Source organism: Phyllobates terribilis, unplaced genomic scaffold (genome assembly GCF_046119375.1).
Source record: "Phyllobates terribilis strain yellow unplaced genomic scaffold, ASM4611937v1 Scaffold_69__1_contigs__length_7402412, whole genome shotgun sequence".
Taxonomy (NCBI): Eukaryota; Metazoa; Chordata; class Amphibia; order Anura; family Dendrobatidae; genus Phyllobates; species Phyllobates terribilis.
Genome location: NW_027362829.1, coordinates 2,095,791 through 2,122,527, shown reverse-complemented (window position 1 = coordinate 2,122,527; position 26,737 = coordinate 2,095,791).

The following is a 26,737-nucleotide window of genomic DNA, read 5'->3' as shown; positions in this document are numbered from 1 at the left end:
CCCCAGGGGTCTGGTTACCACAGTAATAGCAATATTACGTCTGAGAGCAGGTGGGAGGTCTCCTGGTCAGGAACCCTAAGCATGCAACACTTCCTGCCCAGTCCTATATAAACTGGGGCTGAGGCGGGGTTAGAGGAGAAGAAGAGGAGTCCCAGACAGAGACACAGTCTGGTCTGGAGTGGAGCAGATACAGGGAGAGCAAGATCAGGAGCTATGTGGGAGCAGTGATAAAAGGGGTCAGAGACTGGAAGCTATAGAGCTCGTCCTGAGTGAAGAGATCTCACCGGACACGGAGTCCGAGGCAGTGGGGACTGATCCATTCCCAGCAGCAGAAACCGACCGGCAGGGGATTTCAGGTCCTCTGGCCAAGAAACCCGAAGGCACGGTCACACGCAAGGGACCAGCACCGCCGTTGTGGAGCGGAGGCTACCAGAAGGCCCCGAGTCACCGGCCATACGGGTGAGCACCACACGGTACACTCAGGGACGTGGGCTACTTTTACCCGCTTCTAGCAAGGTAGCCAGGGAGAGTACAATAAGTTGGGGAGGCCTACAACTCCGCCTGGCCGGGGGAGATCCTATCTGCTCACGGACTGACCAGGCCCCGATCGCTAGCCAGTACTCCCGGGAGGGTCTACCTTTGCCACCAGTAAAGACCCTGAACTACACCGCACCGTCTCTGAGTGGTTCCTGGTGCCTGCGTGCAATTCTGCTATCCCCATCATCCACGTCCGCTGCCCTGAGGCCATACCCCTCCCGTTGGGGGTTATACTATCCACGCTGCACAACTGTACCACCGGCCTCAGCGGTCTGCCCTGCAGCGGCGGCTTCATAACCGCATTCAACGGGTGGCGTAGTCGAACACTATAACATCTTCTACTAAATTCTGCCACTTGGTTTGACACCTTGGGCACGGACCGGATCGTCGCCACGAGGACTACTACCCCTATCAGATCCGGCTCCGGGTAGTCCCCGCGTGCGCAACGCTACACAACAGAGGCCCAGGGGGCGCGTCAATAACTCCATAGGATCCACAGGAGAGGTGATATCTTATTGGTCAGTGATTGATTGGTCTGACCATTTGGGACTGTACCGATTGGAAGAATGGGGAATTTTTATCCCTGACAGGGCACTTTTATTCCTATTGTAAAATGGAGCGGCAGATCGGGTGTGTCATCTTCTCTGCCAGAAAAAGTCAAGTGCAGTGCTCATATAAAATACATATAATACAGACTGTCTAAATGTGAGCTCAGGAGCAGATGATGGGAGTGTTACAGATTCCCCTTTAAAAAGGACCTTTTGCTGACAGCCTCTTCACATGGAAGCTCTGTGCTTTGCTCCTGCTCTGCATCCGTTCATTTCCACCTATTAGCAGTGAAATATTGATTCCTTCACACCAAAGGCTGGGGGAAAGTACACAGAGAAGCTTAAAGTGCACTCAGACATGACCAGAAGCAAGCATGAGAAGGAGCAGAGTCCAGATAGTGGGCCTTCCAACATGGCACCTCCTCCACCACACCAGCCAGAGTGAGAGATGCTGAGGCTGCTGCAGCAAAGCTGGGGAGATTTGCCAGACTGACCTTAGATTCTGACCCTTCAGATGATTTACAACCTGATCAGGTATGCTCACAGAGGAAGAGAGATACAGAGACTGTGCAGGGGAGGCAATGTGGCACCACTCTCACAGCAACAGTTAAACAGAGAAGTGCAGGAAATGCAGAGCACTAACAACACCTATGGAGAAGTCAATGATTCTGGGCAAGAGCCTACACGACGAGATGTTTTCTCTGCTGGAAAATCCTGTAGCTTCTCATTAGAAATTCTCAACAAACACATGGGAGGGCTTAGAGAGGACATTAATCTCATCAGACAAAACATGAAGAAAATAAACCGCCGAGTCAATGAGTTGGAGGAAAGAGTGAGTTCTGTTGCGGACCAAATGCCTACTATACATAAATATCTCAGGAGAGGTCTTCAGAATATCAATGCCCTTCTCAAGAAGGTTGATGACCTAGAGAATAGGCATCGGCGAAATAACATACGTTTAGTCGGGGTTCATGAAAAAGCGGAGGGTCGTAATTCAGTTGATTTTTTTTTAATCCTGGCTGACTACAATGTTCGGCAAAGACACTCTCTCTCAATTTTTTGCAATTGAAAGAGCTCACAGAGTTCCTACACGTCCTTTGCCACCGGGTGCTCCACCAAGACCTGTACTCATCAAATTACGAAATTTTAAAGAGAGAGACCTTATCCTACGAAAGGCCAGGGACCACTCTTCACTTACCCATGATGGAAGGAAAATATCTATTTATCCTGACTTTTCAACAGAAGTTCAGAAGAAGAGGGTCAAGTTCTGGGATAGAAAAAGGAGGCTCTGTGAAAAGCAAATTTCCTATTCTATAATCTACCCTGCTCGGCTCAGGGCGGAGTTCATATGTTTGACTCCCTTCCAGATGCTTTATCATGAATGGATGCCAATAAGAGATCTCTGCGAAATGGAGCTGGATGAGAGACTTCTCCTTGAGGCGGTTTTCTCCAAGCACTTTTCATATACCATTATGAAAAAATGCCTATCCCTGAATCTATTCCGTTATTCTATTATGAGCGGGAAATGTTGAGCTATGATGAGTTATGTACCTGCCTTATTGTACATACAAAGTATTCTTATTTTGTGAGTGGAGCATCTGTGGAGAAAATCTTTTTTGACAAAAAACTTCATCCACTATACATTTACTTTCAATTATTTGGGTATTTTTCTTGTTTTTGGTTTCTCTTCATCCACTATAAGTTCATGCTCAAAACTTATAATTCTGCTCTCCATCCGGCTAAACAAGTCTACTTTACCACTCTCATCACATCTCTAGCCAACAATCCTAAACGACTCTTTGAAACCTTCCACTCCTTCCTGAGCTCTAAAGTACAGACCCCCGTCACCAACCTAAGCGCTGACGATCTGGCCACTTATTTCCTACAAAAAATCAATCATATCTGTCAAGACATTTTTACACAATCCCCTCAGAGTCTGGATTCCCTTCCCTCCCGCACCTCAAGTTCACTTTCCATCTTCGAGCTGGTCACAGAAGAAGAAGTGACCAGACTCCTCACTTCTTCCCGCCCTACAACCTGCAACAGTGACCCTATTCCCTCACAGCTCATTCAGTTCCTTTCCCCAGCTGTCACGGTGGAGGTTTCACCAATTTAAGATACACTAGGTAACTGCTCTCCTCCTAATTAAAGATGTACGAGTGAATGCAAATCAACGAAATTTGCTAATATGGTTGAAAAACTTCACTCAGAGACTAAACCACGCAAAATGACATACTTTATTATGTAGACATGGGGTTATATAATATTCTACTTCTAGGTGGGATTAGTAAACTTCATTGCTCCTTCTGATAACTTGGTACACTGCAATTTGCTCATCCATGTATCTCCTGGCCTCAGTAACACCTTAGGAATTCTGATGGGAGGGGTGAAGTCGTCTCTCAGTGCCATCTTTGCCAACTCGACATGAATCTCTCTGTTATCAGCCATGCACATACATATGTCATTCCCAGGAAATCATTTAGTTGTTCATGTCTACAATAAGGCTGTGTGCCCACGATGCATTTTTTAAGCGTTTCCGCAGTGGCAATTCCGCTGCAGAAGCGCTTAAAAAACGCCTGGTAGAAGGCCTGCCATACTCTCCAATGATAATCCGCATGTGCTATGCACATGCTGCAGAAATTTCCGCTACGTCTTATCATTGCGGAAAAAAACGCAGCATGACCAATTATTTTGCGGAAGCGCTGCGTTTTCGCCGCCATTGACTTGCATTGGAACGCATGGAATCCGCATCACTGGATCAGTACATGCGCATTCCATGCGTTTCAATGTGCGGATGGTACCCGGGTCTGGAGAAGAGGAGACTCTCCTCCGGACCCAGGTACCATAGTACCTGTAAAAAAAGAATAAAATAAAAAATAAATATTATACTTACCTTCTGATAGCCCCCGGTGTGCTTGTCTTGGCTTGCCGGCAGATCGCGGTAGACTCAAGGACCTGCGCTGACGTCATTTAGTCATGTGACGGCAGGTCCTTCAGTGTACCGCGAGCTGCCGGCAAGCTGAGACGCATCGGATAAAGACACCGGGGGCCATCAGAAGGTAAGTATGACATTTATTTTTTATTTTTTAACATTCTTTCGAACACACTATATAAATCCATGCCGTTTGCATGGATTTATATAGTGTGACCAAATTGTCAAGTACTTTTCAAGTGATGTTAAAATCGCTTGGAAAGAGCTTTTCAATGCGCATGCGGAAATGCATGTGAAGAAAGCTTCACATCCTCTTGTCCCTGGCAGGAAAAACGCATGTAAAATCCGCATGTACAATCCACATGTAAAATCCGCATGTACAATCCACATGTAAAATCCGCATGTACAATCCGCATACATTTTTTCTGCCAGGGAGATGCAGAAACGCTCAGGAAAAAACCGGAGCATTTCTGCATCGTGGGCACATAGCCTGAGAACAGAAACTGTTATATATCATTAACTCTTAACATAATCAATGTGCATATACACATTTGCATACATACATACACATAGATTATTCCATCATCTCTATATTAAGTCACACTGATTAGGTAATCTATTAAAATAAAATAATTGATTTTCTATAATATATATAATTTACCTTGACATCACTACCCACCTAACTAAAATATTTGACCTCTCTCTTTCTTCAGGTATCTTTCCCTCCTCACTTAAACATGCCATCATAACCCTTTTACTGAAAAAGCCATCCCTGGACCAGAACTGCACTGCTAACAACAGACCGGTCTCTAATCTTCCCTTCATCTCTAAACTCCAGGAACGCCTGGTCCATTCCCGCCTAATCCGCTATCTCTCAGATAACTCTCTTCTCGACCCTTTACAATCCTGCTTCTGCTCCTCACACTCTACTGAAACTGCCCTCACTAAAGTCTCTAATGATCTACTAACAGCTAAATCTAATGGTCACTACTCCCTGCTGTTTCTCCTGGATCTCTCTGCTGCTTTTGACACTGTAGATCATCAGCTCCTCCTCACTATGCTCAGCTGTATAGGCCTCAAGGACACCGCTCCCTCCTGGTTCTTCTCCTACCTCTGACCGCTCCTTCACGGTATCTTTTGCTGGCTCTTCTTCCTCTAATCTTCCTCTTACTATCGGGGTTCCACAAGGATCAGTCCTAGGTCCCCTCCTCTTCTCCTTGTATACTGCTCCTATTGGACAAACCATCAGCAGATTTGATTTCCAGTACCATCTCAATGCTGATGACACCCAACTATACACCTCTTCACCTGACATCACCCCCACTCTAATACAAAATACCAGTGATTGTCTGTCTGCTGTCTCTAACATCATGTCTTCCCTCTATCTGAAACTGAATCTCTCCAAAACTGAACTCCTTGTTTTTTCTCTGTCTACTAACCTACCTATACCTGACTTTTCAATTTTCTTGGGTTGCGCCACCATAACCCCCAAGCAGCAAGCTCGATGTCTTGGAGTCATATTTGACACACAACTTTCCTTTATCCCCCATATACAATCATGTAATGCAGGTGCGGGAATGCAACGCACAAAGACACAAGGCGAGAACAGTCTGAGATGAAAATAAACAATTCAGGTATTCTGAACAAGGGATTAGTAACAAGGGTAATGAACAGTAATTCAATATATCAACAAAAGGCAAAATCTCTCAAAATAAGACTCAGTCTCTCAAAGTAAGGTGAAGCCTCTCAAAGTAAGGTGAAGTCTCTTAAGTAAGGTGCAGTCTCTTTAGTACGGTGAAGTCTCTTAAGTAAGGTGAAGTCTCTTAAGTAAGGCGAAGTCTCTTAAGTAGGGTGATGCCCTCAGTCATGGGAGACACCACGTAAGTTCTTTAACTGTACATTTGGCCCTAGCGGGGGTCACCGGTTATTCCCGCTAGGCCGTGAGTCTCTTCCGCATAAATTCAATTAGATCACGTTGTGCTCCTTTAGTCCCAACCGTTCCCCTCCCAACCTGAGTATCTAAACCCAATTGTCCCCGGTACCGTGGGTGAACAGTGGAAGTGATGGCCCTGTTCACGTATGCAGCTCCTCCGCTTCCGCTGGCGTGACTTTCCTGGGGCAACCATCTCTCAACTACTCTCTGCTTGGCTACTGGAGGCAGTCTCTCGAGCCTTGGATAGGGGGGTCCAGGTCTCGTCTGTCGGCGGGCGACGTCGGGTTCCGCGAACTCACTCAGCACCGCAATCAGGTTCCTAGTCTCCTCAGCAGGCACAGCACTCAGGTAACATCCGCGAGATATCCGGAGCTCTTTTACCGGTGCCCGGCTGTGGCACCTCACAGGCCTCTGGCTTAGGCCTGTCTCGCGGGGTTTCTCAGGATGCAGGGAACACATCTGCTCCTTTCTGCTCTTTGGCGCCAAAGACCCCTCAGGTTTGGCGCGCTGGCCTCTTATTTTCCGGAACTCCTTCCTGGAAGTCACCTGATCAGGTCCAGCATCTGAACTTGCTCTCCCTGCAACTTCCCTTGCATATCTTGGTTCCGCTTGACTGCGTCGGGCCAGTAGATGGCAGTCTCTTTCCATCCTTGAAACATCATGTAGAAGTTCTTTCACAAGCTCTCTTGACTGGGCTACATTCCTCCCTCCTTTTTGCTCGCCAGTCCTCGGGCGAGTGGGCTTCTCGAAGAACTGATGCCTCCTTCCAGGCAGTGCAAGCTCAGACAGGAGTTGGGCACACTCCTGCGTTTTCTGTTGGATTTGAGACCAGATGAACTCTTCCTGAGCATACCGGTTAGGAGGGATTCCGGCATTAGCCCGCTCAGTTCTCGGATCTCTTCTTGCGGAGGTGACTCCGGGAGATCCGAGGAATCAACCACTGGGGATTGCAAATCATTTCCCGACTCATTTGGAATTCCACTCGGGGTTGGCATCAACGGTTCTGACGGGCCCAGCTGCATTGTGGCCCATCCTTCTTCATCCCCTAAGGTTCCTGCATGTGGCACTTCAGCCAATACGTCTGGGGGCCCAACTCCATTACAGACTTCTGCTTCAGAGGAGCAAGGTCGCAGCATATTACGGTGCTACACTCTGGGTGTCGCGGCGTCATCCCCTTCGGGCCTAACCTCGTAGACTGGGTTGTCTGGGTGAACTTTCTTCACCACCCGATATGGTATCGCCTCCCAACGATGGTCCAGTTTACTTCCAAATCGTTTAGCCCTCACCAGCACTCGGTCTCCTGGCTGAAGTGATCCACCTGTCGTCGAGGGCCGAACTGCATGCTCTACTTCCTGAAACTTCTGAGCAACCAGTCTTCTCACTGTATGGAGCCGACGCCGGTGTTCTCGAATCCAGGTACTTGGGCTACCGCCCGGGCCGTGGTCTTCTGAGTCTAGCTCCAGTTCAGTGATTTCTCGGCTACTTCTTCCAAACAGCAACATGTAAGGGGTGTAGCCGGTGGTCGCATGAACTCGATTATTATACACCCACACCAACTCGGACACATATTCGGGCCACTTCATCTTTTTGTCCGCTTCCAGCATTCGCAACATTTGCAACAGGGTTCGGTTAAAGCGCTCGCATGCGCCGTTCCCTTGCGGGTGGTAGGGCGTTGTTCGGGAACGGTCGATTCCATAGATGCGGTACAACTCATCCATCACTCGCCCTTGGAAGCAGGCCCCCTGGTCAGAATGTATTCGCTTCAGGCACCCATAAATCCGGATGAAATCTTGACAGATGGCCTTAGCTGCGGCTTCTGCCGTCTGGTCTTTATTAGGCGTCACTAATGCGAACTTGGTGAAGTGATCAGTCATGACCAAACAGTGTCCATAACCATTGTATGAAGTTCCTATCATCAAGTAGTCAATCATCAAGACCTCCAAGGGGGCAGAAGTTCGGATGGTCTTAATGGGAGCTCTTTGTTCCGGGGGCTTATTCAACTCACACTGGCGACATGCTCGGCAGACTCCCTCGACTTCTTGCTGCAGTTGAGGCCAATACACCAGCCGTTGCAACCACCGAAAGGTCTTTTCTACTCCGAAGTGAGCACCTCTTCTATGAGCTTCTTGGGCTAGCTGTGTTACTAGCGCTCCTGGAACTACCACCTGCCAGGTAACATCAAACTCTCGAGGCAGCTGGATTCTTCGGCATAGCAAGCCGTCCTTCAGGAGAAGCCTCTCCCGCTGACCTAGGATTTGTAGGGTAGTTGGAAGTGAAGTGGCTCTAGTTTCCTGTTCGGGTCTTTGATTAAGGGCGACCCATTCCCTCAATTTTGCTAACTCCGGATCGGATTGCTGCAGATGTATCCATTCGTCTCTTGAATGGCCCAGAATCTGAGTGGGCTTCGGCTCCTCTTTGGTCTCTTGGGCAGCGACGAACTGGCTGAAATCCGAAATCTCGTCGCCTTCGAGCTCCTCATCTCTGTCCTCCTTCGGCCCCGCATGAGTGACCCGGGACAGGGCATCGGCATGGGTGTTCAGGGCCTTGGACCGATAGGCAATCTTATACTGGTATTTGGACATCCTTGCGACCCACTGCTGTCCTAACGCGCCCAGTTTGGCATTCTCCAAGTGGGCCAAAGGGTTGTTATCTGTCCGCACTTGCACTTCTGACCCTGACAAGTACTCAGCAAATTTCTCGGTCATGGCCCACACCAGTGCTAGTAGCTCCAGCTTAAACTAACTGTAGTTCTCCGGATTCTTCTCCGTATCTTGGAGTGACCTGCTGGCATACGCGATCACTCGCTCTTTTCCTCCTTGTACTTGAGCCAGCACTGCTCCCAGTCCATGCAAGCTTCCATCGGTGTACAACACGAAAGGCTGCGAAAAGTCGGCGTAGGCCAAGATTGGGGCATCTGTTAGTGCCATTTTCAATGCTTGGAATGCCTCTTCTTGTCGTGGGCCCCACTGGATGGCTTGTCGCTTGGCTCCCCCAGCTGTTCCTCTCAGCAATTCATTGAGCGGGATCGCAATCTTAGCGAAGTCTTTAATGAATCTGCGGTAGTATCCAGCAAGCCCCAGGAACGCCCTCAGTTCCCTTAGGTTGGCGGGCGTGGGCCACTTATGCACGGCAGCTACTTTCTCTGCAATGGGGTGTACTCCTGCACTGGACACAGTGTGCCCCAGATACTCAATTTCTCGTTTGAAGAGACGACACTTTCGAGGCTTAATTTTCAGGCCGTGTCTCTGAAGCCGTTCTAACACTTGTTCCAATCAGTGGAGATGATCCTCAAACGTAGCGGAAAAGATAATTATATCGTCCAGATTTATTAAAGTGGCTTCAAAGTTGAGGTCCCCCAAGCATCTCTCCATCAGCCGTTGGAAGGTCCCTGGCGCATTTGTTAGTCCGAATGGCATCCGATTGAACTCAAACAGGCCCATAGGGAAAACAAAAGCGATCTTCGGATGATCCTTCTCAGCTACTGGGACCTGCCAATAGCCACTGGCCAGGTCGAGGGAAGAGAAGAATTTGGCGCTCCCTAGTGCAGATAGAGACTCTTCAATTCGGGGGAGTGGATAGGAGTCCCGGACTGTACAGGCATTCAGCTTTCGATAGTCCACGCAAAATCTCAGGGTACCATCCTTCTTTCGGACCAGCACGATCGGAGCCGCCCAGGGGCTCTGACTTTCACGGATCCGCATAAATTCAATTAGATCACGTTGTGCTCTTTTAGTCCCAACCGTTCCCCTCCCAACCTGAGTATCTAAACCCAATTGTCCCCGGTACTGTGGGTGAACAGTGGAAGTGACGGCCCTGTTCACGTATGCAGCTCCTCCGCTTCCGCTGGCGTGACTTTCATGGGGCAAAAGTCTCTCAACTCCTCTCTGCTTGGCTGTTGGAGGCAGTCTCTCGAGCCTTGGATAGGGGGGTCCAGGCCTCGTCTGTCGGCGGGCGACGTCGGGTTCCGCGAACTCACTCAGCACCGCAATTAGGTTCCTAGTCTCCTCAGCAGGCACAGCACTGAGGTAACATCCGCGAGATATCCAGAGCTCTTTTACCGGTGCCCGGTTGTGGCACCTCACAGGCCTCTGGCTTAGGCCTGTCACGTGGGGTTTCTCAGGATGCAGGGAACACATCTGCTCCTTTCTGCTGCTTGGCGCCAAAGACCCCTCAGGTTTGGCGCGCTGGCCTCTTATTTTCCGGAACTCCTTCCGGGAATTCACTTGATCAGGTCCAGCGTCTGAACTTGCTCTCCCTGCAACTTCCCTTGCATATCTTGGTTCCGCTTGACTGCGTCTGGCCAGTAGATGACAGTCTCTTTCCATCCTTGAAACATCATGTAGAAGTTCTTTTACAAGCTCTCTTGACTGGGCTACAATCACTCACTCACTCATGTCACCTGCACCTTAAAAACATCTCCAGAACCCCACATTTTCTCACCTTTGATACTGCAAAAACTCTTACTGTCGCTCTTATTCACTCTCGTCTGGACTACTGCAACTCTCTTCTAATCGGTCTCCCTGTAAACAAACTCTCTCCTCTCCAATCCATTCTGAATGAAGCAGCCAGGGTCGTATTTCTATCAGGCCGCTTCACCAACGCCTCTAACCTGTGCCAGTCATTGCACTGGTTACCCATTCACCACAGAATACAATACAAACTCATCTCTCTCACCCATAAAGCCCTCCACAGTTCTGCACCACCCTATATCTCATCCCTCATTTCTGTCTATCACCCCTCCCGTGCCCTCCGTTCTGCAACTGATCTAAAACTAACATCCTCATAAATCCCAACCTTGCAGGGGGAGGGGATTTTACCACCTACCTCCACCCTTTCTGGGATAAATTCCATACTGGAAATATTTTTCAAAATGCACAATATACATCTCTACATTATCTGCTAGAGGAGGTAGGCATAGTGGACCTATGGAGAATACGGCACCTTGATGTCAGACAATATTCCTGTTACTTCGCCTCCCATCATTCTTTGTCAAGAATAGACCAAGCTATTGGCTTTGAATCAATCATACCCTATATTAAATCGGTGAGGTTTCTGCCAAGGAGTGTCTCTGACCACTCGCTTATACAGGTACAACTGCAGATGGGTGCTGTGAGGTCTCCGGGGGAATATACATGGCACATCAATCCTTTTTGGCTGCAACTAATTGGTCCTACTCTTAGCTCTAGAATCTTAGAATATTTTCGTTTTAATGATGGGTCGTCATCTACGAGATTTATATGGGATGCTATGAAAGCATATGTACGAGGAATATGCATAGGGGAGATCAATAAGATAAAATCCAAAGTAAAGGAGTTAACCCAAAAATTGCAACAGAATGTTTGCGAAAAGGAGGCACAAGTAGAATGAAATGGGAAAATGCACAGAAAATATTGCCTGATCATTTGCTATCATTAGCTTCTCAGAAACAACTGTTTGTTAAGCAAAGATACTTTATAAAGCAAGGGTCTCAAACTCGGCTGGGTAGATGGGCCGCATTCTTTGCATGACAAAATGACATTTTTAGTGATATTTTTTTTTCTATCCACCTTTTGAATTTGTCCTCATCTTGTATTAACCCCTTTACAGCCCATGACGTACTAATATGCGTCTGTGCCCTGGGCTTTAAGAGCCTGACCTGTATTAGTACGTCATGGCGATCGTGCGCGCACACAGGCTGTGCGGGCGCGATCGCCGCCGGGTGTCAGCTGATTGTCATAGCTGACACCCGGTACTATGTGCAGGGAGCGGTCCCGCACCTCTCTCGGCACATTAACCCCCGCAATGCTGCGATCGAAGTCGATCGCAGCATTGCGGTGGCAAGGGGAGGTGATCGCAATACTCACCTCCTCTTCCGGCCTCCAGCGCTTTCTGCCGCGGCTTCCCGGGTGTTGCCATGATGACCCGATGTCGTCATGACAACATCCGGGTCACCAGACAGCAGGAAGATTGTTTGGTCATGCGCAGTGCATGACCGAACAATCTTCTCACTGTGCAGCGCTGACTGCCTGCATGGCTCAGGGATGGTGCTCCATCCCTATGCTATGCAGGTTATCAGAATAAAAAAAGTGAAAGTCCCAGAGTGGGACAAAGTAAAAAAGTGTTAAACCTCTCAGAAAGTGAAAAACAATTTTTTAAAAAATTGTAAAAATATTTAAAAAAAAATAAAAAAAGAATCCACCAAAAATAAAAATATAATGTACCCATCAATAAATATTATTATGAAAAAAAAAAACAAAACAATAAAAGTACACATATTTAGTATCGCCGCGTCCGGAACGACCTGACCTATAAAACTGTCCCACTAGTTAACCCCTTCATTGAACACGGTAAAAAAAAAAAAAAAACGTAACAAAAAACAATGCTTTATCATCATACCGCCAAACAAAAAATGGAATAACACGCGATCAAAAAGATGAATATAAATAAAAATGGTATCGCTGAAAACGTAATCTTGTCCCGCAAAAAACAAGCCACCATACAGCTCCATAATCCGAGAATTCAAAAAGTTATATCTCTCAGAATAAAGCGATGCAAAAAAATAATTTTTTCTATAAAATGTCTTTTATTGTGTAAAAGCGCCAAAACATAGAAAAACGATATAAATGTGGTACCACTGTAAACGTACTGTCCCGAAGAATAAAGCTACCTTATCAATTTTACCACACGCGGAGTAGAATAAAAAAAAACAAAAAAAAAAACAATTCCTGAATTGTAGGTTTTTGTTTATTCTGCCTCCCAAAAGCTGGAATAGAAAGCGATCAAAATATATCACGTGCCTGAAAATGGCACCAATAAAAACGTCAGCTTGTCCCGCAAAAAAAAATCCATCACATGACTCTGTCGGCCAAAATATGGAAAAATTATAGCTCTCAAAATATGGCGATGCAAAAACTAGATTTTACAAAATATGTGTCTCTTAGTGTGTGACAGCTGTCAATCATAAAAACCCGATATCATTCTGGTATCTCTGTAGTCGCACCGACCCGAAGAATAAGGTCGTCTAATCACTTATACCGCACGAGTAACAGCGTAAAAAATTAACACTAGGGCTGGGGTTGGGGTTAGGGTTGTGCTAATGTTAGGGTTGGGGTCAGGGTTGGGCTAGGGTAGGGTTAGGGTTGGGGGTAAGGGTTGTTTTTTTCTTATTAAAAAAAAAAAAGAAAAAAAGATGACGATATGGCAACTAGTGTTGAACACAAGTGCTCGCTACTTGAGTTTGCATCGGGTACTCGGGTATGCATTGAGTATCGCGGGTGCTCGAGTCTCCGCCCCACATGCTTCGCAGCCAAAATAACCTCGCGGGGATTGCCTACCATGCTCGAGCGATCCCCGCATGTTTTTTTGGGGGTGTCTAATAACCGTGAAACATGCGGGAGGGGACTCGAGCATTTCACTTGAGCACCTGTGATACATGGTGCATACCTGAGTACCCGATGCAAACTCAAATAGCGAGCACTTGCGCTCAAGACTAATGACAACTTATTCAATATGATGACCTAATGTCATCAAATTTTGTGTCGTACCTCTGGGTTCAAAATGTTCACTATACCCCTTGATAAAATCCTCGAGGGGTGTAGTTTCCAAAATGGGGTCACTTGTGGGGGGTTTCAACTATTTAGGCACATCAGGGGCTCTTCAAACGCGACATGGCGTCCGCTATCGATTCCAGACAATTTTGCGTTCAAAAAGTCACACAGTGCTCCTTCCCTTCTGAACTCTGCCGTGCGCCCAAACACTGTATTTTCCTGACATATGGGGTATTGGCGTACTCAGGAGAAATTGCACAAAAGTTTTTGGGGTCCATTTTCTCCTCTTACCCTTGTGAAAATAAAAAAATTGGGGCTAAAACATCATTGTTGTGGAAAAAGTTTGATTTTTTTTATATTCACGGCTCCATGTTATAAACTTCTGTAAAGGACTTGGGGGTTCAAGGTGCTCACCACACATCTAGATAAGTTCCCTGAGGGGTCTAGTTTCCAAAATGGTGTCACTTGTGGGGGGTTTCTACTGTTTAGGCACATCAGGGGCACATCCGCTAATTATTCAAGCAAATTTTACAATCAAAAAGTCAAATGGTGCTCCTTCCCTTCCGAACCCTGCCGCGCGCCCAAACAGTGGTTTGCCCCCACATATGGGGTATCTGCTAACTCAAGAGAAATTGCACAACAAACTGCATAGTGCAATTTCTTCTGTTACCCTTATGAAAATGCAAAAGTGGGGGCTGAAAAACATTTTTTGTGGGAAAAATGTGAAAATTTTATTTTTACGGCTTAATGTTATAAACTTCTGTGAAGCACCTGTGGGTTCAAGGTGCTCACCACACATCTAGATAAGTTCCCCGAGGGGTCTAGTTTCCAAAATGGTGTCACTTGTGGGGGGTTTCCACTGTTTAGGCACATCAGTGGCACATCCGCTAATTATTCAAGCAAATTTTACAATCAAAAAGTCAAATGGCGCTCCTTCCCTTCCGAACCCTGCCGCGCTCCCAAACAGTGGTTTTCCCCCACATATGGGGTATCTGCTTGCTCAGAAGAAATTGAGCAACAAACTGTATGGTGCAATTTCTCCTGTTACCCTTATGAAAATGCAAAAGTGGGGGCTGAAAAACATTTTTGTGGGAAAAATGTGAAAATTTTATTTTTACGGCTCAATGTTATAAACTTCTGTGAAGCACCTGGGGGTTCAAGGTGCTCACCACACATCTAGATAAGTTCCCTGAGGGGTCTAGTTTCCAAAATGGGGTCACTTGTGGGGGGTTTCCACTTTTTAGGCACATCAGGGGCTCCCCAAATGCAATATGGCGTCCGCTAATTATTCAAGCAAATTTTACATTTAAAAAGTCCTTCCCTTCCGTACCCTGCCGTGCGCCCAAACAGTGCTGTTCCCCCACATATGGGGTATCTGCTTACTCAGGAGAAATTGATCAACAAATTTTGGGGTCTATTTTTTCCTGTTACCCCTGCGAAAATAAAAAAAATTGGGTCTAAAGTAACATTTTTGTGAAAAAAGTTAAATGTTAATTTTTTTCTTCCACATTCCAAAAATTCCTGTGAAGCACCTGAAGGATTAACAAAGTTCTTGAATGTGGTTTTGAGCACCTTGAGGGGTGCAGTTTTTAGAATGGTGTCACTTTTGGGTATTTTCTGTCATGGAGACCCCTCAAAGTGACTTTAAATATGATGTGGTCCCTAAAAAAATGGTTTTCTAAATTTTGTTGGAAAAATGAGAAATCGCTGGTCAACTTTTAACCCTTATAGCTCCCCAGTAAAAAAAATGTTGGTTCCAAAATTGTGCTGATGTAAAGTAGACATGTGGGAAATGTTATTTATTAACTATTTTGTGTGACATATCTCTCTGATTTAAGGACATAAAAATTAAAATTTTGAAAATTGCAAAATTTTCAAAATTGTTGCCAAATTTCCATTTTTTCACAAATAAACGCAAGTGATATCGAAGAAATTTTACCACAATCATGAAGTACAATATGTCACGAAAAAACAATCTCAGAATCAGGGAGATCCGTTGAAGCGTTCCAGAGTAATTACCTCATAAAGTGACAGTGGTCAGAATTGTAAAAATTGGCCTGGTCATTAATGTGCAAACCACCTTGGGTTGTAAAGGGGTTAATGACTCATCCTGGTCCTCATCTTGTAGTAATGCCTCATCTAATGCCTCATCCTGGTCCTCATCTTGTAGTAATGTCTCATCCTGGTCCTCATCTTTTAGTAATGACCCATCCTGGTCCTCATCTTGTAGTAATGCACCATCCTGGTCCTCATCTTGTAGTAATGCCCCATCCTGGTCCTCAACTTGTAGTAATGCACCATCCTGGTCCTCATCTTGTAGTAATGCCCCATCCAGGTCCCCATCTTGTCGTAATGTCCCCCATTCAGGTCCCCAACTTGTCGTAATGAACCCCATCCAAGTCCCCATCTTGTCGTAATGTCCCCCATCTAGGTCCCCATCTTGTTATAATGTCCCCATCTTGTAGGAATGTTCCCCATCCAGGTCCTCACATTGTAGAAATGTTCCTATCCAGGTCCCCACATTGTAGGAATGTTGCTATCCAGGTCCCCACATTGTAGATATGTCCCAATCCAGTTCCCCATATTGTAGATATGTCCCCATCCAGGTCCCCACATTGTAGGAATGTCCCTATCCAGGTCCCCACATTGTAGAAATGTCCCCATCCAGGTCCTCATATTGCAGGAATGTCCCCATTCAGGTCCCACATTGTAGGAATGTCCCCATCCAGGTCCCACATTGTAGGAATGTTCCTATCCAGGTCCCCATATTGTAGGAATGTCCCCATTCAGGTCCCACATTGTAGGAATGTCCCCATCCAGGTCCCACATTGTAGGAATGTTCCTATCCAAGTCCCCATATTGTAGGAATGTCCCTATTCAGGTCCCACATTGTAGGAATGTCCCCATCCAGGTCCCACATTGTAGGAATGTTCCTATCCAGGTCCCCATTTTGTAGGAATGTCTCCATTCAGGTCCCACATTGTAGGAATGTCCCCATCCAGGTTCCCATATTGTAGGAATGTCCCCATTCAGGTCCCTATATTGTAGGAATGTCCCCATCCAGGTCCCACATTGTAGGAATGTCCCCATCCAGGTCCCCATATTGTAGGAATGTCCCCATTCAGGTCCCACATTGTAGGAATGTCCCCATCCAGGTCCCATATTGTAGGAATGTTCCTATCCAGGTCCCCATATTGTAGATATGTCCCCATCCAGGTCTCTACATTGTAGGAATGTCCCTATCCAGGTCCTCACATTATAGATATGTCCCCATCCAGGTCCCCATATTGCAGGAATGTCCCCATTCAGGTCCCACATTGTAGGAATGTCCCTATCCAGGTCCCCACATTGTAGGAATGTTCCTATCCAGGTCCCCATATTGTAGGAATGTCCCCATTCAGGTCCCACATTGTAGGAATGTCCCCATCCAGGTCCCACATTGTAGGAATGTTCCTATCCAGGTTCCCATATTGTAGGAATGTCCCCATTCAGGTCACTATATTGTAGGAATGTCCGCTGTTCCATTCTTCACATACATATATAAGAAAAAAAAAAGTCTCTTCTCACCTGTCCTCCGTTCCCTCGGTGTCCTTTCTGCATATGCGGGCGCAGGCACCATAGACCCCTTGACGATCGCGGCCTGGTCCAGGAGCTTCCGGCAGCTGCGCTTTAGTTCAGTGTATTGCTGCGCAGAGACCAATGCCTGCCACCGGCCTATCAGAGGCCAGCAGCTGACATCTACCCATGTTAGTGATGTCATGCACCGCTGCGCTGGGACGCGGATGTCCGCTGCTGGCCTCTGATAGGCCGGTGGCTGGCATTGGTATTGTATCATGCAGAGAGCCGGTCTCTGCGCAGCAATACACTGAACTAAAGTGCAGCTGTCGGCAGCTCCTGGACCGGGCCGCGATCGGGGTCTATGGTGCCTACAGGCCGCATGAACCAGTCTGAAGGGCCACATGCGACCCGCATGTTTGAGACCCCTGGTTTAGGATGAGTCTGTCTCTCATACTCTGCTGACCTCACCCCTCCTTGGATAAACCCCCTTCCCACTGCCCCCTTTACTTTTTCCCTGCCCCTCTTCAGGGACGCCTGGAGCTGGTGCTCACACACTATCATACAGGTCACCACTCAATAAAGGTAATATGAAGCAATTAAAGTAGTGAAAGAGGTTAAAACATAACCTTTAATGAATACGTAGGTAAAAAAGATATAAAACGTCACTAGGACCTAAAATCCAGTTAATGCCTGCCAATGGTAGTAAAACAAAGCTACCTATCATAAATATGTACTCGTTATAAACAGGAATTTATATGGCATGAACACCAAATGTATCCAACCTGTATATTTAACAAGACAGTGGCAAGAAAAATAATAGAGCTGTCAATAACACATCTCAATAAGCGTGCAACATATCCGACGACCAGTCCTCACACTGTACTCACACAGTGGGTCCTCACACTGTATGCAGGAGGCTGTGTGGCTCCTCACACTATATGCAGGAGGCTGTGTGGGTCCTCACACTGTATGCAGGAGGCTGTGTGGCTCCTCACACTATATGCAGGAGGCTGTGTGGGTCCTCACACTGTATGCAGGAGGCTGTGTGGGTCCTCACACTGTATGCAGGAGGCTGTGTGGCTCCTCACACTATATGCAGGAGGCTGTGTGGGTCCTCACACTGTATGCAGGAGGCTGTGTGGGTCCTCACACTGTATGCAGGAGGCTGTGTGGGTCCTCACACTATATGCAGGAGGCTGTGTGGGGACTAATACTGTATATAGGAGGCTATGTGAGGGCTCATACTCATATAGGAGGTTGTGTGAGGCTCACATTGTATATAGGAGGCTATGTGGGGCTCACACTGTACAGTATATGGAAGGCTATGTGGGGCTGTAAAAAGGAGACTATGTGGTGGCTCCTGTTCAGCAGCCACAGAATATTCATCTGACCACTGGACCACGGTTCTACAAATTGCTCGTCTCTATATACCAGTCATACTGTATATTCTCTTATATATATTGTACTGTATGTGGTATACTATGTATACTATGTGCACGGACATCAGATGAAGCACTCAAGGTAATTAGTGACTGCTAGAGATGAGAGGTGTTCGACTAGAACTGTTCGCCAATCTCAAATTCGAGCTGTTTTGGGCGGTGTTCGAGTTGTTCGACGAACCCGAACGATTTGCAAAAAATTCGGCTGTTCGAGGTTATGTTCGATAACTGTTCGTGCACCAAAAGCGTGTCCTGCATGTCTGGCGCTATTTAGAGCACCAGTCATGCAGGGATTGTCTGCCACTCACTGTAATGCCACAGCCATGGTGGTTGTGGCATTACAGTGATTGCCCAAATCTATGGGAACAGTGCTCACAGTGAAACATGAAAAGCCGGTAATTCAGCAGCGGCATACACCGGTACCCGACAATTTAGAACAGAAAGAATAGAGAATCACACATAGATTAGATAGATAGAAACATGTCAGTCACATATATATGAAGTACAGTGACAGTGTTGCTTACTGTACTTGTCATTTAGTGTAAAGGATTTATTAAAAAAATAATAGTGTTTTCATGCACCGTCTCTTTAAAAAAGCCGGCCGGCATTTCAGCAGCGGTACCCGACAATTTAGAATAGAAGGAATAGAGAATCACACATAGATTAGAGAGATAGAAACATGTCAGTCACATATATATGAAGTACAGTGACAGTGTTGATTACTGTACTTGTCATTTAGTGTTAAAATAAAGGATTTATTTAAAAAAAAATTGGCGTGGGGTTCCCCGTACTTTTAGGCTCTAGCGGAGGTTAAGCAGACGGCAGGGGCAGATGTTTGAAGCCTGGGAAGGGGTTAATACCCACGGAGCTTCCCAGGCTATTAATATCAGCCCCCAGCTGAATACCTAGCCTTTACTAGCTATTAAAATGGGGGACCCCTCAAAAAAAATGACGTGGGGTCCCCCCTATTTTAATAGCTAGCAAAGGCTAGGCAGACAGCTGGGGGCTGATATTAATAGCTCAGGAAGGGTGCCATGAATATTGGCCCCCTCCCAGGCTAGAAACACCAGCCGTCAGCCGCCCCAGAAATGGCACATCCATAGGATGCGCCAATTCTAGCACTTAGCCTCGCTCTTCCCACTGCCCTGTAGCGGTGGCAGTGGGGTAATAGGGCTGGGGTTGATGTCAGCTTATAATGCCAGCTGACATCAAGCCCAGGTTAGTAATGGAGAGGCGTCTATAAGACACCCCCATTACTAACCCCATAGTCAAAGTTAAAAAAAAACACAAACACCCAGAATAAAGTCCTTTAGTTGAAATAAAGACACAATTCTTTATTGTTCTAAATTAAACCATACTTACCATCACGCCCATTTCAGCTGAAGCCAACGATCTCCTGCAATAAAAGAAAAATAATAAACCAACATCATCCTTACCTTTCCATGGTTCCCACGACGGCTTCAGCTCTGCTACATTCACATAACAGGCTGGATCGCAGCAGAACGCTGCCATCCAGCTTGCCATGCCGCAGACACTGAGAAGCGTAGGCATGCTTGCGCTCCTCAGTGTCTCGCTGTGACGGCATAAAGATGAGCCGATTTCAAGTCCAATGAACTCGGCTCACCTCAGGCACGTCACTGACAGCGTGGGAAAATGCTCCTGCACTCAGCGCTTCAGCGTGAGAATTCTCCCACGCTGTCAGTGACGTGCATGTGGTGAGCTGAGTTCATTGGACATGAGCTCACCTCATGCACGTCACTGACAGCGTGGGAGAATTCTCACGCTGAAGCGCTGAGTGCAGGAGAATTTTCCCACGCTGTCAGTGACGTGCATGAGGTGAGCTGAGTTCATTGGACATGAACTCGGCTCATCTGGATGCCGTCACAGCCAGACACTGAGGAGCGCAAGCAAGCCTGCGCTTCTCAGTGTCTGCGGGATGACAGGCTGGATGGCAGCTTTCTGCTGCGGTCCAGCCTGTCATCTCGATGTAGTAGAGCTGAAGCTGTCCTGGGAACCATGGAAAGGTAAGGATGAGGTTGCTTTATTATTTTTCTTTTATTGCAGGAGATCGTTGGCTTCAGCTGGAATGGGCGTGATGGTAAGTATGCTTTAATTTAAAACAATAAAGAATTGTGTGTTTATTTCAATTAAAGGACTTTATTATGGGTGTTGTGTTTTTTTTAAATACTTTACTAGAAATTCATGGTGGTCATGTCTAATATTGGCGTGACCCCATGAATTTTGGCCCTAACTCCTTTATTACCCAGTGAGCCACCGCACCAGGGCCCTGGATGAGTTGGGTACAGCGCCAGAAGAGCTTGTATGAATGCGCCATTTTCCGGGGTGGCTGCGGACTGCAATTTGCAGCGGGGGGGGGGGGGGGGGCAGAAAGCTTGGGCCTCCCTGCGCTGCAGATTCCAGCCCCCAGCTGCCTAGTTGTACCTGGCTGGACACAAAAATACGGCGAAGCCCCACGTATTTTTTTTTTTTAATTATTTCATGAAATTCATGAAATAATTAAGAAAAAAAGGGCTTCCCTATATTGTTGTGTCCGGCCAGGTACAAATAGGCAGCTGGTGGTTGGGGGCAGCCCGTTCCTGCCTGCTGTACCTGGCTGGACACAAATATAGTGCGAAGCCCCACGTCAATTTTTCTTTAATTATTTCATGAATTTCCTGAAATAATTTAAAATTGGAGCTGTCCTGGGAACCATCGAAAGGTAAGGATTACACAGTTTTAGGCGCTCCCTAAAAACACATCTGTTTAGGGTGGCCTATCACGTTCCCTAATCAAAGTCCTTTTATATTCTCATAGCCCATTCCTTATTTCTCCAAACATAAGTCTCCACCCAACCAAAAAGCACCACAAATACTGGCAGGTGATGAGCTCAGCCTTCATCTATCCCTCATCCCCTCAAGATGGCTGGACCATCCTTGTAAATAAGCCATTGTACTTTGTGTCACCCCCACCTCATTGTAGATTGTAAGCTCTTAGGAGCAGGGTCGTCATTATTTTTGCTGTAATTATTGTACTATCTTTAGCTATGTTACTTATGACTGTTGTACATGAACCTGTGAATTGTTAAGCGCTGCGGAATATGTTGGCGCTATATAAATAAAGATTATTATTATTATTATTATTATTAAGGATGATGTTGCTTTATTATTTTTCTTTTATTGCAGGAGATCGTTGGCTTCAGCTGGAATGGGCGTGATGGTAAGTATGGTTTAATTTAGAACAATAAAGAATTGTGTCTTTATTTCAATTAAAGGACTTTATTCTGGGTGTTTGTGTATTTTTGTAACTTTGACTATGGGGTTAGTAATGGGGGTGTCTTATAGACGCCTCTCCATTACTAACCTGGGCTTGATGTCAGCTGGCATTATAAGCTGACATCAACCCCAGCCCTATTACCCCACTGCCACCGCTACAGGGCAGTGGGAAGAGCGAGGCTAAGTGCCAGAATTGGCGCATCCTATGGATGCGCCATATCTGCGGCGGCTTACGGCTGGTGTTTCTAGCCTGGGAGGGGGCCAATATTCATGGCACCCTTCCTGGGCTATTAATATCAGCCCCCAGCTGTCTGCCTAGCCTTTGCTAGCTATTAAAATAGGGGGGACCCCACGTCATTTTTTTTGGGGGGGTCCCCAATTTTAATAGCTAGTAAAGGCTAGGTATTCAGCTGGGGGCTGATATTAGTAGCCTGGGAAGCTCCATGGGTATTACCGCCTTCCCAGGCTTCAAACATCTGCCCCAGCCGTCTGCTTAACCTCCGCTAGAGACTTAAATTACGTGGAACCTCACGCCAATTTTTTTTTTAATAAATCCTTTATTCTAACACTAAATGACAAGTACAGTAACCAACACTGTCACTGTACTTCTTATATATGTGACTGACATGTTTCTATCTCTCTAATCTATGTGTGAAGCTCTATTCTTTCTGTTCTAAATTGTCGGGTACCGCTGCTGAATTGCCGGCCGGCTTTTTTAAAGAGACGGTGCATGAAAACACTAATATTTTTTTAAATAAATCCTTTACACTAAATAACAAGTACAGTAACCAACACTGTCGCTGTACTTCTTATATATGTGACTGACATGTTTCTATCTATCTAATCTATGTGTGATGCTCTAATCCTTCTTGTCTAAATTGTCGGGTACCGGTGTATGCCGCTACTGAATTGCCGGCCGGCTTTTTTAAAGAGAGCGTCTTCTGAGCAGTTTGTCAGCTTTTGGACACCTTTGAAGGTGTTTTCTATGTGTTTCTATGTGTTTTTGTTTGCCTTCCATTGGTTTTAACGGTGTTCGACGGTGTTCTAAGGTGTTCGACGAACAGTTCCTCGAACATCCTGGTGTTCGACGAACCGAACCCGAACACTACGGGGGTGGCTCAACACTAGTGACTGCTACATCATATACTATTATGTGGAGTTGAAGTTTACAATGATGATTTCATTGATCAAGTATGTATGAAAGCATATACAAAATAATAATTCATAGGTATCTATCTAGCAGACCTGGGCTTATGTGTGACCACCTTTACTCTGCTGATATGTTATTTTAGGAGTGTAGAAAAACACAGCATACTACACAGGGGCGGACACAGACTGTAGTGGGCCCCTGTGCAAGAATTTTTTGGGGGCCCACCCCGCCCTTCATAGGGGGCATGAAGGCCCCCCCCCGTGCATCTCTCATCCCCCCGTGCATCTCTGATTCCCCCCACTCCAAGTTAATTAATTGTATGTAAAAAAAATACAACTTGTTATACTTACCCCCAGGGCCGCCTCCAGGTTTTTGTGGGCCCTGGGCGACAAAGTTTCAGTGGGCCCCTTTAACACATACCATGATTCATGATGCACAGATACCGCAGAGAAATATATATATATAGTACAAGGCCAAGGATTTCACTTACTACATTACATGAGCGATATCTATTGTAAATTCTACAATAGCTCAGAAACCGGAGAATCCTCACAACGCACAGTGCAGACCGGACAGTATAGTCCTCCATACAGTATTATGGGCACCATATCATGCTCCATACAGGATACTGACCCCCTTATAATGCTCCATACAGGATACTGGTCCCCATATAATGCTCCATACAGGATACTGGTCCCCATATAACGCTCCATAGAGGATACTGGTCCCCATATAACGCTCCCTACCGAATACTGTCCCCCATATATCGCTCCATACAGAATACTGACCCCCATATAACGCTCCATACAGAATATTGGCCCTCATATAACGCTCCATGCAGGCTGTTCCCCCCTTATAATGCCCAATTACACAAGAGATATCTATTGTAAATTCTACAATAGCTCAGAAACCGGCGAATCCTCACAGGGCACAGTGCAGACCGGACAGTATAGTCCTCTATACAGTAATATGGGCACCATATAATGCTCCATACAGGATACTGACCCCCTTATAATGCTCCATACAGGATACTGGTCCCCATATAATGCTCCATACAGGATACTGGTCCCCATATAACTCTCCATACAGAATATTGGCCCCCATGTAAGGCTCCATGCAGGCTGTTCCCCCCTTATAATGCCCCATGCAGGATGACACCCGTCTTTTAATGCGCTTTGCAGGATGTCACATCTACCCCCCATAAAATGCCCCATGCAGGATGTCACCTCTTCCCCCCATATAATGCCCCTTGCAGGATGTCACTTCCCCCCTTTTCAATGCCCCATGCAGCATGTCAGACCACCCCCTGCCTTATAATGCCCCATGCAGGAGGTCACCTCCCCCTCCTTATAATGCCCCATGCAGTATGTCACCCACCCACCCTCTATATAATGCCCCATGCAGGATGTCAATTCCCCCCTCCCCCTCTTATAATGCCCCATGCTGGATGTCACACCGCCTCCCTTATAATGCCCCATGCAGAATGTCACTCCCCCCCTCCCTTATAATGCCCATGCAGGATGTCACTTCCCCCCTTCCCCTCTTATAATGCCCCATGCAGGATGTCACTTCCCCCCTTCCCCTCTTATAATGCCCCATGCAGGATGTCACTTCCTCCCTTCCCCTCTTATAATGCCCCATGCAGGATGTCACTTCCCCCCTTCCCCTCTTATAATGCCCCATGCAGGATGTCACTTACCCCTTCCCCTCTTATAATGCCCCATGCAGGATGTCACATCCCTCCCCCCCACCCCCATATAATGCCCCCATGCAGGATGTCAATTCCCCCCTCCCCCATATAATGCCCCATTGAGGATGCCAATCCCCCCCCTATATAATGCCCCATGCAGGATGTCACACCACCTCCCCCATATAATGCCCCATGCAGGATGTCACACCCACTTTCCCTCCACCATTAAATGCCCCATGCCCCCATACATATAAAAAAAAAATCAAATACTCACCTCACTTCTTACTTGCTGCTAATCCGGACTCCAGCGTTGCGCACGTCTTCCCGCTCTGTGATGTGACAGCTCAGGAGAGAGCGCGCGGTGTAAAGACGTCACCGCGCCCTCTGACCTGAGACGTCACAGTCAGAGGACGCGGCAGACGCTGCGGAGGCACGGGGAGGGGTAAGTATTGTGCCGGCGCCGTCACATGACCGGAGATGTCCCTGCGCTCATCATGGGGCCCATGCTGAGCGCAGGCACATCTCTGGTCATGTGATGGCGGGGGGTCCTGCGGGGGGGGCCCCATGAGGAAACGCACAAGACCGGCCGGGCCCCATGCTGGAGTCAGGGCAGTCATGCCATGATGGCGGCCCTGCTGGAGGCTGGAGGGGCCCCCTCTCCCTCGGGGGCCCCCGTTCAATGAACCGGCTGCACGGGCGGTAGGTCCGCCCCTGGTACTACATCTCTAAAAAGGTATATCTGCTTTAAAAATAGTAATACATAAGAATAATATGTACTATGTCTGACCACTACAAACACTCATCTGAACTGGTCCAAGTGCTGTCAGCTTTTTTCACGGGCAACACTTAGACAATACGGTCGTGTGAATATAGGCTTATGATGCATCTGGTAATAAACATGTTAAGGATGGGCCGCTACTCATGGGCCACTGCTGTGTGCTTGCCCCCCAGGCTAAAATGTGCCAGCCAGCCCCTGCTGCACCGGGTGCCAGAAAACCTAGATACACAGTTGGAATAGGTATCTTGCAAAGTAAGGATGGGGTTTAGTGTTTTATTTTATTGACTCTGTGCATTTATATTTTGTATCAATAATATGATATGGTTATATGTATCTTCTGGATATCAGGAGGGCTTATCCCTGTGCATTGACTCTCTCCTTCTCCTTCGATGTCCTGTATAGGCCAAAAAAAACTACGCGTTTCGAGGACTCACAGTTCCTCTTCACAGTTCCTCTTCGTCAGCTTCTCGCTGGTAGTCAAACTGGTAACCTAATAAAGTCCAAACGCCCCCCACAAAGATAATACAACCAAAGAAATGGAGGAAGATCCAATACTATCAAGACGGTGCCAAAGGACATATGGAGGTGCAATAGAACTAAGATAGAATTCCAATAAGAATAGACTATGTGTGAAAAAAATAATAATAAAAAAGACTTTGTTCAAACTTTCAAAATTAGTTAAAAATGAATAAAAATGATATACTTATATTTCTGATGGCTATAAAAAACAGTCTGTTAATCAGTGTATATTACCAGGATAGTATAAATTCGGCACTTAGTACCATCCAGAGATAAAAAGGAAAAAATGAAGGAGAAAAATGAAAACATTGTATTGTATCTCCAATAGGGGTATCAATGTATAGAAACAAATACATATATAAAATAGGTGGATTCAAAGGAATATATCCAAAAGACATATTATATTGATAAAATATAAGGAGGTTCATAAAAGTGCAATGTAAATGTTCAATTGGTACTAGGATAAAAAATACATACAGTATATACCGCTGCGAGTTAAAGGCATACAGCTGACTCTCGTGATTAAGGCCCTTCAGAGCCAAGCTATTTAATGTGAAGAACCATTTGGATTCCATCCGCGACATTAATCTCAGGTAATCACCTCCCCTCCATTTTCTGGGGACTAATCGGATCCCACAAAACTTAGTGCCCTTATAAGATTGGTTGTGGAACTTCCGGTAGTGCCGGGACAGTGGATGCCCTTCAAAACCTTCATTCAAGTATGGCCCGGACTGCATCCCCCCATAGGGGGCTTAAGGGGAGGGCCACATGACTCAGGAGGTCTGCTAGGCCGTGATTTGGGGCGGTAAGAGGTTAATGTAAGGAATAGAGTTTTGGGCGCGAATTTGTAGGGGA